Source organism: Meleagris gallopavo, chromosome Z, assembly GCF_000146605.3.
Source record: "Meleagris gallopavo isolate NT-WF06-2002-E0010 breed Aviagen turkey brand Nicholas breeding stock chromosome Z, Turkey_5.1, whole genome shotgun sequence".
NCBI classification, from domain to species: Eukaryota; Metazoa; Chordata; class Aves; order Galliformes; family Phasianidae; genus Meleagris; species Meleagris gallopavo.
The window spans coordinates 16,093,251-16,105,223 of NC_015041.2; the positions used below are offsets into that span (position 1 = coordinate 16,093,251).

At 39.5% G+C, this 11,973-nt stretch overlaps 1 protein-coding gene across 7 annotated transcripts in view; it reads right to left on the bottom strand.

Annotated features, from left to right (window-relative positions):
- The window catches only part of MIER3 (MIER family member 3), a 35,402-nt gene that overhangs the window by 23,151 nt on the left and 278 nt on the right, over positions 1–11,973 (bottom strand). For 4 of the 7 annotated variants that reach the window (XM_010725438.3, XM_019610403.2, XM_019610398.2 and 1 more), the window contains exons 2-4: positions 10,435–10,868; positions 7,838–7,915; positions 52–182 (exon numbers count right to left, since the gene is read on the bottom strand). The gene's annotated coding sequence lies outside the window, so the exon portion shown is untranslated. Of the gene's footprint in view, positions 1–51; positions 183–7,837; positions 7,916–10,434; positions 10,869–11,948 lie in introns of all 7 variants that reach the window. The other 3 variants (XM_019610401.2, XM_019610400.2, XM_019610402.2) reach the window with 3 other exon arrangements.

Below are 11,973 nucleotides of genomic sequence, written 5' to 3' on the forward strand. Positions count from 1 at the left end.
ACCCGAGAGCCGCCCCGGCTTTTTTTCCCGTTAGGTACCCGGCTGCGTTACCTGCCGCTGTCTCCGTGTTCGGCCCAACGGAGGATGAGTGGTTATTCTTGCATTTTCTGTTCAACGTTCTCGAATTAGGAAGCAAGGCATCGGAGCCTCCACGCCGTGCTCTCGTTGATTGCGTGGCGAGACTTAAAAAGATACAACGAGATTTACTGTGCAGTGAGTTTTCCCTGTTTAAAAGTCGATGTATTATATGTGCAAAGACATATCTACTCCATTCTTAGTGATATGTTTTGTCCTGTTACACAAGAAGTGGGAATCTGACCACCCTCAGCTTGACTGTAGATCCCCAACTGCAGAGACAAATGTTTTAACTTTGGAATTACACATCTCTGCTACCAGCCAGGACAGTGCCTGCCGCACCAATACTGAGTCTGTCTGAGGGCTACAGGGGAGCTCCAGGTCTCGGTCCCATCCTGAGCACACAGGAGGCCCTGAAGTGAACCTCCTACTCATAGAGGCCCCCCTGCAGCCCCACACCACTAAAACCTTGCCATGTACCCAATATATTCCACCCTTAGCCTTGTGGTAAGATTGTTTAAGAATTATCATTAAAAGATTCATCACAACTTTCACTCACGTCAACAAAAAAGAATTCCCCACACCAAAATCACTGTAAGATCACAAACTCTAGCCCATGTCTTTTCACCAAAGAAGCGACAAATGTTCAACTCTTAGATGATAAGTTCTTTAGAACTGTTTAATTCTCAGTGTCCAGTCCATGTTTTGCCAATTTCCTCTCCCAGTTATCATCCTAATCTCAAACTGAGTCCCACACTGGGCGCTGAAAAGGACTGTGCAGTTTATCACTGATGAGATGCTGAGCTCCACCGCCTGGCTCTCTTACTCCCTCTTCTCAAAGGAACAGGGGAGAAAAAACAATGGAAAAAGGGCTCAAGAGTTGAAATAAGGACACGGAGATCACTCACCAACTGCCATCACAAGCAAAACAAGACTTAGCACTGGGAAACGAATATGTCCTATTGCTTATGACTGACAGACCAGAGCAGCGAGAGCTGGTCTTGCAGACTGCAAAGATCCCAAACTAATATAAGTATTTAAGTAGTGCAATTCTGTGTGGTTTTATTTATTCTGCTGGCACCTGTTGCTCCCAGAAACAGTGTGAATTAACTTACGTCACATGCTACACTGCTGAGTCTCCTCCAATTCAATTATATAAACAACTCAAGTATCTCCTGATATCTGAACTACACAACAGCCCAAGGTGTAGGCACATCTACTCTTGATGTACTAGTGGGAATGATGTTTGCAACAAAAAATGACAACAGAAAAGCCTTACTGTTAGGAAATTGTTGTCAGTTTCCTGAAAAAGTTGTACACAGACAAAAGCAGGTCCAGCCTCATCCTGTGACCTGTCTTTCCTTTCTTCCGAAGTTTTATTTGCAGATTAGGGATTTGTCAGGTTAAAATGAACTATGAACAAGAGATGGGCTACATCAGATTCACTGTGTGTGTTCCCAACATAAAGAAGGAAAGTTTAATACTTTACGGTTATAGTCTTGGTAAATTCATCTGGAAAAGACCTGCTCAACAGTTTGGTGGCAGTCGTGTTCCCAGTCCCCTTCCTCTGCGCTCACTGCTAAGAATACTGCAGAATTCAAAATGTTAGTAGCTTTCAGTTCCAAGTCTTCTTTTTGCAGTCAGATAGCTTGGTATTTCAGTGTTCTGCTGGGGGACAACCAATGGCCTCCTTTTTTCAGGACAGCTGTCACCATGTGTGGCACAAATACTGTTGTCTTTTCTCCTAGAGTCAGCTTCCAGCTTCCTGTATCAACAGTAGGTCAGTGGCTGCCACTTCCCTAACACATGATGGCCATCCTTTGCTGATGTTACCAAGTTGCTTTAAAAAGTACCGTACTGGTCTCTTCCAAGGTTCTAATCTCTGTGCCAGGACCCCTAGGGCAATGTGCAGCCTTTCATGCACAAACAGTTCAAATGTTTTTTTCTTACCAGTCAGGCTTTTGGCTTCAGATGTATAGTGACTGGCTTGGCCTTCCTTGTTTGTCTGGGGGCTCCTGCAGCCCACATTACCGTGTTCTCTACCTCTTCAGTTATTTCAAATTCCAGAGATGATTCCTGCAACACAATGACCTGGGCTTCCGTGGCCTTATCCTCAGGAATATGTACTTGAATTTTTCCATCTAAAATGTAATTTGAGCATTTATTTTACTTAGTATAACTCTACCTAAAACCAGCACAGAGCATTCAGGCATATTCAAAAACTGATGAGCCAATAACCTCTCTCTGATTCTGAATTTTAGAAGTTGAAAGTTGAAAGATTGGCATCATTAACAACTGTGGCTCTCTGATTAATTAAATGCCCTTTACAAGTATTATTAAGTGAGTACATTGCTCCTGTATCTATAAGAAATTTTAAATCTGCTTTCCCCATCCTTCCAGTACCCAGGTGCTCTTTGGGGTTAACTTCAAATCCATCCCCAGCCCCCTTCAATCTTCATCAGAAGTCAGTATTTTTTCTGCCTGGCTTGGAAGCCCCGTGAAACATCTTCATGTCTGCTGCTCTATTTGCTGATTTAGTGGGTAGTTCCTTTCCCAGTGATCCCAATTTCTGCATCTAGCACACTAATCCCTTTTTAAGTGCTGTCTCAATGGTTGTCCCTGCTTATTCTCTCACATATTTCCTTGTGGTCATCATCCCTCCATCTTTTGTGATAAAGTTATCACTATAATTTTCCCTCCTGATCTTACTTTTATTTTCCTCTCTTTATTATATACCTTGCATGCAGCTTCCAGTAACTTACTCAAAGATTGAGAATCCTCTCATATTTTCTTTAATTTACACCTAATATCTGAATTCCACTGCCCCACAGAAATAGATGCTGGTTGCACCATATCTCTTCCTTTTTCCATGTTCATATCAGTGTATTTCCGAAGTATATTATAAAAAAATTATAAAAATTAAAAACCAGCATTGTTATTGATATATTAATTCTAAAATATATGACCGGCACGGACACAGGGTGCCGAATGGGATCCTCCAGCCACACCTGGCCAGGGAAAGGTTGCAAAATGGGGCATTTGGGGAAAATAATAGAAACGATTAGAAAAACAAACAAACAAAACAACAAAATCCCAAAGCCCTCTGCCTATGTTAGTCCAACTAAAGGGATAGCGTGGGGAATCTACTGAGAAAGACTGATGGGATCTCATTCCTGTCCTGCACCACTTGATACAATTTAGACATATTTAGGGATAGTATGCCTCACCCTGAACGAGATCAATCTCTGATATTTGGTTAGTAATTCTCATTGGCTGATTATTTGAGTACCACTTAGGATCAGCTGAGAGAAAATGACTGTCCAGTGCTCTTTGGTCTGCTCTCTGAGCACAGATTCTTTCTTCTTCTTCCTTTGCCTTTACCAAAACTATTTCTTTCCTCAGATGTCAGCAGCATATTCAATAACAGCAAATCACTCCAATCTTGAGTTCTAATGACAGTGTCCATCACCTTATCTAGCTTATCTGGATTCTCTATGTACTCTCCTGCCAATTCTTTCCATGCTTATAAATCTGCCACTGAAAATAACACTCTTACCATTACTGGTCTGCTCAAAGGCGTCTTTACAATCCTTAGAGCCCTCCTCCATGTTTGTCCTGCTGTGGGACTTAAATCATCTCTTTCTTGATAACTTACTTCATTCTCTTGCTGACTGTCATTATCCTTTGAACCTAGAATTTGTTTAGAAACTATTTCATCTCTGCTTGTCTGCCCCAAACTTGAACTAAGTGCGCTTTTCTGCATTTCCCTTTATCTTGCCCCTCTTTGCTCCTATCTGGCCTTGACTGCAGGACCCATCAACCTCTTCTTCTTTTTCCCCTTGCATGGTTTACCAATACTGCAGGGTGAGCAGCAGTGCTTATGGAGCTTCTCACCGTCCTTTTCTAAGACTGGCACTATGTGGTGCCTCAGGCAGGGCTGCCGCCACCAGCTCAGGCAGCCCAGGGCCCCATCCAGTCTGGCTTCGAACACCTTCCAAGATGGGGCATCCACAGCTTCTCTGGGTATCCTGTACCGCAGTATGAGTAAAGAATTTTCTGCAAACGTCTACTCTAAATATCCATACTTTTAGTTTAAAATCGTTCCCTCTTGTCCTATCACTATCAGACCACATAAAAAGTCAGTCTCCCTCCTGTTTATTAGCTCCACTCAAATATTGGAAGGCGCAGTGAGGTCTCTCTGGACCCTTCTATTCTCCAGGCTGAACAAGCCCAGCTCTCTCCGCCTTTCTTCACAGGAAACGTGCTCCTGCCCTCTGATCATCACCATGGGGCCACTCCACCAGCTTTCCTGTGCTGGGGCCCCAGCCCTGGATGCCGTACTCCAGGTGGGGCCATATGAGGGCAGAGCAGAGTGGGAAAGTCCTCTCCCTCACCCTGCTGACCATGCATATTTTTTTTTATAAAACCCAGGATGTAGTTGGTCTTCCAGGCTACAGGTAGACACTGCTGGCTCATGTCCAGCTTTTCATCTAGCAGGTGGCCCCCCAAGTCCTGGCAGCACTGCTCTTAATGAGTTCTTCTCCTAGTCTGTTCATGTATCTGGGATTGCCCCAAACGGAAAAATCTGTCCCATCTTCTCCAAGGATCTTTGATGAGATTCTTAACTCTCCATGGGGGGATGAGCACAGCGATGAGCCTCATGCATCCCAAGGGCCTTGATCTCCCCAAGAAAGCCAACCTTCTTAATAAGGCAGCTTTCTGATTTTCTGGTTAGCCCAACATGTATGCATGCTGGCATATGACTTCACTTGTGATCTAACTGAAAACAAATGTTAGCCAGCTACGTGTAGAAAACATGACTAAGTACTTCCCCTAAATGTCTTACCGCTGGGCAAGGAGGAGCTTTTTAAGGGGAAGGTAAGGATGTGATTAAGTTGTAAACAATTAAAAGCATGACAAAAACAATTCTTGCTAATTACAATATTGCACCTTGCTGATTTTCATTCCATAGCATCAGCAGATTTGTCACATTACAGGAAGAAATAACACATTTTGTTTTTTTCAGTGTATTCCCAGAATATTTTAAGCAAAGCCATAACAGACACCATAATTTTAACAATATTTGCAGAAAACTTGATTTTATTTATAGAAGTAATTCTACTAGGCATTCTGGCAAAGTTATTCTTGTTTTGGAAAGAATAAGGAGGAATGTTTCCTAAACAGGAAGCACAGTACTTTTGTTGTGAGGGTGTTTTGCCCATTTCCTTTAAGACAAGAGATAATAATTTGCAAATTTATGAGAAACAGCATCACTATCTTTCAAAAAAATTCACAAAAATAAACAAGTAATTGTATTCTGCAAATGTGTGAATTAAGGTACGGAAAGGTTGAAAAATCCAGCCAAAGCCTGATGCATGATTAATGGCAGAAGTGAAAACCGAACCAAGAAAACGTTCATGGAAAGCAATAGCGTAATCTCTGTAGATTGAAGTTTGCGTTTCAGCAGTTCAACATTCTGACTCATTCTCCCCTTTTTTACTGTACCAGGAGTTTCTGACAGTGGGATGCAAAAATGCCACTGTGTAAGAGTGTGAGTATTGCTTATGCTGGTCTGATGTCCAGACAGAAATCTTTTAATTTCCAATTCTGAAGGAGCAAAAGAAAAGTCTGTGAAGCTTGTTCAGTGGGATCTAGAAAAGAGCATTAGATACTCAGGAAGAGAAGTCTGGGAAAATATTTCAGTTGTGCTTGACTTTGTTTCCCAGTCTTTCACACCATCAATCTCCTTGTACTTTTTTTAAACATTTAAGATGAGAGAACCATGCAAGTGACAGGAGAACCACCGAATCACAGAATGGCCAAATAGAGACAAAAGATCAGCTGAAAAAGTGGTAGATTTTACTCTCGTTAAGCTTTTGCATTTAGCATTAGAATATTTCAGCTTTGCTGGGGCATTTCATTCAACTGAAATGCTTCAAATCTCTCTTAAAAATACACGCAGGTGAATCTTAGGTTGGTTGTATGTGGTGCAATTTCCTCTCTCCAAGGATGACTGGTAGTAAAGGAAAGGAATTGCAAAAGCTGAGCCAGCTGCATCATTCTTTCTGGGGATCACATCACAAAACTCTGAAGACCTTTGAACTGTGAATTAAATCCCACCGTGTTTGATATATATGACAGTATCCAGGCTTCTACCAAACAAATCTTACAGTAGTCCATGTCTGTGTTGTATGTATGTATGTATTTATGGGTAGGGAGAAATTATTCTATTGATTACACCAGCAAAGATAGATGAGAAGATACTGACAGGTGTTTGTACATACAATTTCTTTATCAGGTTAGTCTATGGAAAGAAATTATACCTATGTTGGGAAAGTTTCCTGAAAGTAGCATCTGTGGTAACTACACTTTTGTTAAAAAAACACAATAATTTGTGTGTTGAACTTGGGTAAAACTTGCAGAAAGTTGTTGTGTTCACTTTAATAGTATGTGAAAATTTCTGAAGTGAATTTAGTCATTAAAAATTGAGGGAAATAGAATGTTAAGTTGGCCTACACACTGATTAAAAAAAAAAAAGAAAAAATAGAAGCATGTATTGCAGTGAAATGAACCTACATCAAAACATGAGATTTGTTCAAGTTTAATTACGTGCAAGATCATATCATCGTACTGGTCATTTGGTCTCTTTATGTCAAAACTAACATGCTCTCAATTCACAAATGAGCTAGCTGTATTTTAGGGAAAACAGGATTTTGATTTTGTAAAAGAAAAAAGAAGGTAAAGATAAGTACTGCATGAAAAATAGTAATTTAGTATCATATGTCCTATTTATAATTGTTTCAACTTGTTCCTTTTCATCTAAATTGTATTTTGTGATTAATAGTTCCTAGCTTCGTGAAATTTAGAACAGTGGTATTCGTTAGCTGCTGCTTTGCTTTCCTGGAAGAACCAGAGCAAAAGCTGAATATGCTTGTGATTTACTTGCTTATTATTTTTAGCAAAGGTTTGACTTTATCCTTAAACAGAATGAATATCATGTAGACAGCATTCAGTCAGGGCATATTTGAAGAACCCTTTTGACCTCTATCTAAAAGGTGGGTCATTTGCTAAGAAGATACTGCTGCTTAATGTAGAAAACCATTACAAATAGTTTTATAAAGCCCTTGGTTTAATACTACCCAGTGTTACTTGAAACAATACTAGAAATTGATGTTTTTACTGACACAAGGAGAAGGTTACTGGTGAGGCTATTTTTGACTGTACCATAGGTGGAAAAAAAAAAAGAAAGAAAGAAATACATAATTCATTTAAAGTCTTGACTCTTAATAGCATTTTTACCTTGCAATTAGTATAGCAAAAGAATGTTCTCTGGGTTGTGGCTTTTAAAACACTTTGATTATTCCAAGTAGAAACAGTCATCTTTAGAAAGATAAAATGATATATGTATCATTCAAAATATGTACCTCAATATTGCTTCAAATTATGAATTCAGTTATCTATAGCTTAAGTGAAGTCTTTGCACAGACTTAATCTGATCCCATCAAAGTCAGTGCTAGTTTTTATATTAAAGTTCTTGATAAAAGAACAAGTCAGCAAACTTATATTTTAATTTTTGGACATGTTTAGCACTTGCTGGCTGTACTGAAGTGCACTGAGATGCTCGGAACTCTTGAAAAATTAAACAGTTAGAGGCTATGAATACTCTGATGCAACTAATAATGTTTATTTAATATGTTTAAATCCCAATATCTTATATGTCTAAACAGACTCACTGAAATCCTGAACTGGAAAATTGTCTTACCTTCCTTTCCTTGAAGGGATAAGAAGTATAAATAGATGACACAAATTCTTTCATTCAAACACAAATCTTCCATTCATCCTGTTAATGCAAACAATAATGACTGGATGTTGCTATGTATGTTTGTATCGTGCTTAAATTTTTTTTATTTTGTTCATTAACATGTTTACTATTGTGGACATGCACCTGAAAGATATTTAAATATTGGAAACAAACACTGTTCATTGAGCTGTGTTTGTCATGACAAATTCTTGCTGAGCTTGGAATCTCATTTACTCTCCTGTTGAGAAAAATACACATTAGGACAAGGTTTTGCTACTGATATCAGGCAGAAATTTTCTGTCTAGCTTTTAAATCTTAGGCTCACTGCATCTGAAACTTCCTGGGTCGAATCTGTATTACTAAGGTTTTAAACCTGTTACATTAATATTTTATTTTATCCATCTGTCTAATTCTTTGGTTGAGATTGATTGTGTATTTGGCACACTGAGTTTTTAGTACAAAGTTAATTATTTTGTACATATTGGAGTGACAATAAAATATGTAATAGTAACTAACAAAATATATTTTCATGCTTTCTTCTTATTATTTGCCATATCAAGTTTTTGAATGCATGTTTTCTTATCTTGTTTCATATCTTGTTTCATATCTTGTGTTCTACACTCAGAGCAAACTAAAAGCAAAGACATTTCAAGTGCTTGCCAAAATATGCTGTTAAACTTCTGGTCTCATATTTCATCCCAGCAATAAAATTTGTGAGCAAGTGATTTAGTTTTAAATTTGTAACAATTTTTTTTCATATTAAATTGAGCTAAAATGAGAATTAAAAAGACCTGTACACGTGTATTTAGGTACGAGTGGCTGTTACGCGGTGAAAATTCAATTTTTTCTGTTTTCATTTCTGAGCATTTCTAGCAGATTTCTGATTCATTGTTTTTACTGAATACTTTTACACACCAATAAGGACAATACCTAATCGTGGTGTTAACCTACATTCCCTATCTCTTCACTTATCTCTGAGTATGTCGTTTGATCTACACCAATCTGAACCTTAAATTACATATAGTATTGAGAATATTAATTTTGAATGGAAGTGTTAAATGCATTTTTTCACTCACCATATTACCAGAAGTACCTCAGCCATTCAAAACCAGCAATTCTTAGCTTTGTTCTCAAAACTCAGCCACTGTCAGAATTCCAGATTAGTTAAGATATCCTTTGCTTGTATTAGCATTTAGGTTTACAAACATGTGTAAGTGTCTATGTTTAAAATCTGGGCCTACCATTCCAAGTTTGAGGTTGGATATTAGGAGAAATCTTTTCTTAGAAAGAGTGGTGAGGTGGTAGCACAGGCTGCCCAGGCAGGTGGTGGACTCATTCAAGAATCACATAGATGTGGCACTGACATACATGGTCCGTGGGCATGGTGGGGATGGGTTGATGACTGGAATTGATGATCTTAGGGGTCTTTTTCAACCTTAATGATTTTATTATTCTGTCAGTTTGCTCAACAAAAGAGAATTGTTCATACAGAGATTCTGCTCTTTCTTTTTTTCTCTCTCCATCACTCTCTCTCTTCATTTACATCTTAAATGTCATCATAACTACCTACAGTGGTTTCCACAACAGAAGGGTTCTGTTCAGCTTACCTACTTTCAGAAACTGTTTTCACTAAAATTAAGTCTTTAATTCTTTAACTTTTAGTGTCTGATATTGAATGTCTATTGCTTGAAGCAAGATGCTTTGCTAGTACGGTGCATTATGTTTGTGTGCAGACAGCACCAGATTTGCCTCCCACTCTGTGTAAGTCTTTGCAGATTCCCTTGGCTTGGATGACACGAAGGTCTTTATCTGTTTGATCTTACTAAATGCAAGTAACACAGAGCAGTTTTAATTTCGATGTTCTGAGTAACCATGGAGGTATCATAGTCAGAAGCGACAGTGCTGTAATGATGGATCTGGAATGCTGATTTATACTTATACACGAAAAAATAGGAAAGTTGTATAAAAACCCAAGCTACAAATTCCTTTTATTTGCGTTATTTTAATTCACACAATGTGTTTTCTGTAAGCGATCATCAGTTTAGGCAGTGGCTCTTTAATATTTGTCATGGGTTGATGCAGTATCTGAAATGCTAATAGGAAGCAGTGGGATGGAGTGGAGAGCTGTTGGCAAGAGAGACAAACACTGGAGGGAGCAGTCCATGCATTATGAGGGAATGTCTCCTGGTACAGCTGGTTTCAGGGATCTGGAAAATGAAGTAGATACTGGAGAGCCTCAAGCCTGCAATTCAGTGTCATCAAGTCTGTAAAATGGATTTCTTCCTAAATTTGTGGTCTGAGTTATCACCCACTCCTTTATGATTTCTGTTCCTTAGCCCTCCCTTGGCTGTGGTAAGCAGAATAAAAGCACATGCTGCATTCAAATTATCTTTGATGCTTTGAAGTGTTCTCAGGTGCAAAACCATATTGGCCTGATGACTATTCTGAGGCTGTACCCTCTTCTGTGCTATACATACTTCCAGGTACAATTTGACTTCAGAAAATTAAATAACATATTTTATTACAGAAATTGCTAAAAATGTTGCTGATAAATTTACCTGTCTGGTGATCATCTGTCTTTCCTCTTGCTCTTCATGACCAACTGTGACTATGCTTACACCAGGATTTCTTCATTGGTGAAGAAATACATACGGGTTCTATCAGTACAGTTTGATTATTCCTCATAGAACCATGACTGGCTGTATTGGTAGAATCATGCATCTGGTGGTATAACATCTGCCCATAGCAGGAGAGCCAGCTGGTACAGCTACACTGAGTATGGCAGAAATACCAACATTCACACTGCTGTATCCACAGACTTACAAATAATTCTGTTAAACTCATCTTCAGCTTTGAGGAATGGTCTTGCAGACTTCACTGAAACAACATGCAGGCTGACGTGTTGAAAGAGGAGAAACCTGGTTTGAGTTTTGCCATTGATGTATCAGGACATCTGCTTGCATGTGAAGTCGCACTGGCATTATGTGTTCTGCTATGGAACAAAAAGAGACAAGAATCAAACCCATTTTCCACTACTGTTTGAAGGCTGTTCTCCCAATGGCTATCAAGAGTTTTGTTGTGGATACTGATATTGATGTGGATATAGTCCCAAGGAGGAAATAGGAGGCTCACAAATGAGCATCTCAAACTGAAACCTATTAGTGACAGTCGATACAGGTGGATCTGTAGTCTCCTGCTGATTGTCACAGCGCTCTCCTGGCACCTGCAGTGTGTAACAGGCTGTGGAGCCAGAGGATGCTGTGCAGAGTGAAGACTTCAGCCATAACTCACCTGAACGAATCGAAAGATCATTTCAGATCATTAGTAGTGCCTCTAGTGCACATTGCCAGGGCACAATGACAGTGCTTTATTGCCTCTGAGTGCTTCAGGGTTGATTTCCTAATTACCACTAACCATCATCTCATAGGATCGTATGTCTCTTTGGGTCTCAAATATAATCCTTTGATTAGAACTCTTGTGATATTATTATTTTTGAAGCACTCAGCACCACGAGCCCTAAGGTGTACAGGTTATGCTCCCACACCCTGCCTGCAGCTCTGGTCAAGAGTTTGAACAATTTGAAGGATGAGGAAGAAGATTGCAACACGGAGTTGTGATGGGCACTGAAATGCTCCACCTCTGCTCTTGGAAACTGGAGCTGGGGCAGCCTGATGAGAACTGACCGTTGGGTAAATGAGATTGTAACGCTGTCTGAAGTTTTGTTTTTTTGAGGGTAGAATTTTCATGCATCTCTCTACTTTCCCATTTTCTCAGTTATTTTTGCTTTCTAATAATTTTATTTTTGGGAGTGCGCACATGTCCGCAGTGCCATTCAGAACCCCGTGGTCTGCCCCGTGCCTTCAGCTGGCCGTCAGTTGCATTCCTACAGTACTTGAATCGAGTAGAGGAAGCTGCTAATAAAAATAATTACGGAATCGAGCGTAGGCTCTGAAAGCGCTCGCCAGCATCCTTCCTTACGACTTTAAGCCCAATTTTGCATATTTAGTTTTTCAATTTTTCATTTAACTAATCGAAAAATGATTTGACTCGCAATGGCAATGAGATTTCCAACCTGCTGGGCGCGATCTGAGGCGCTG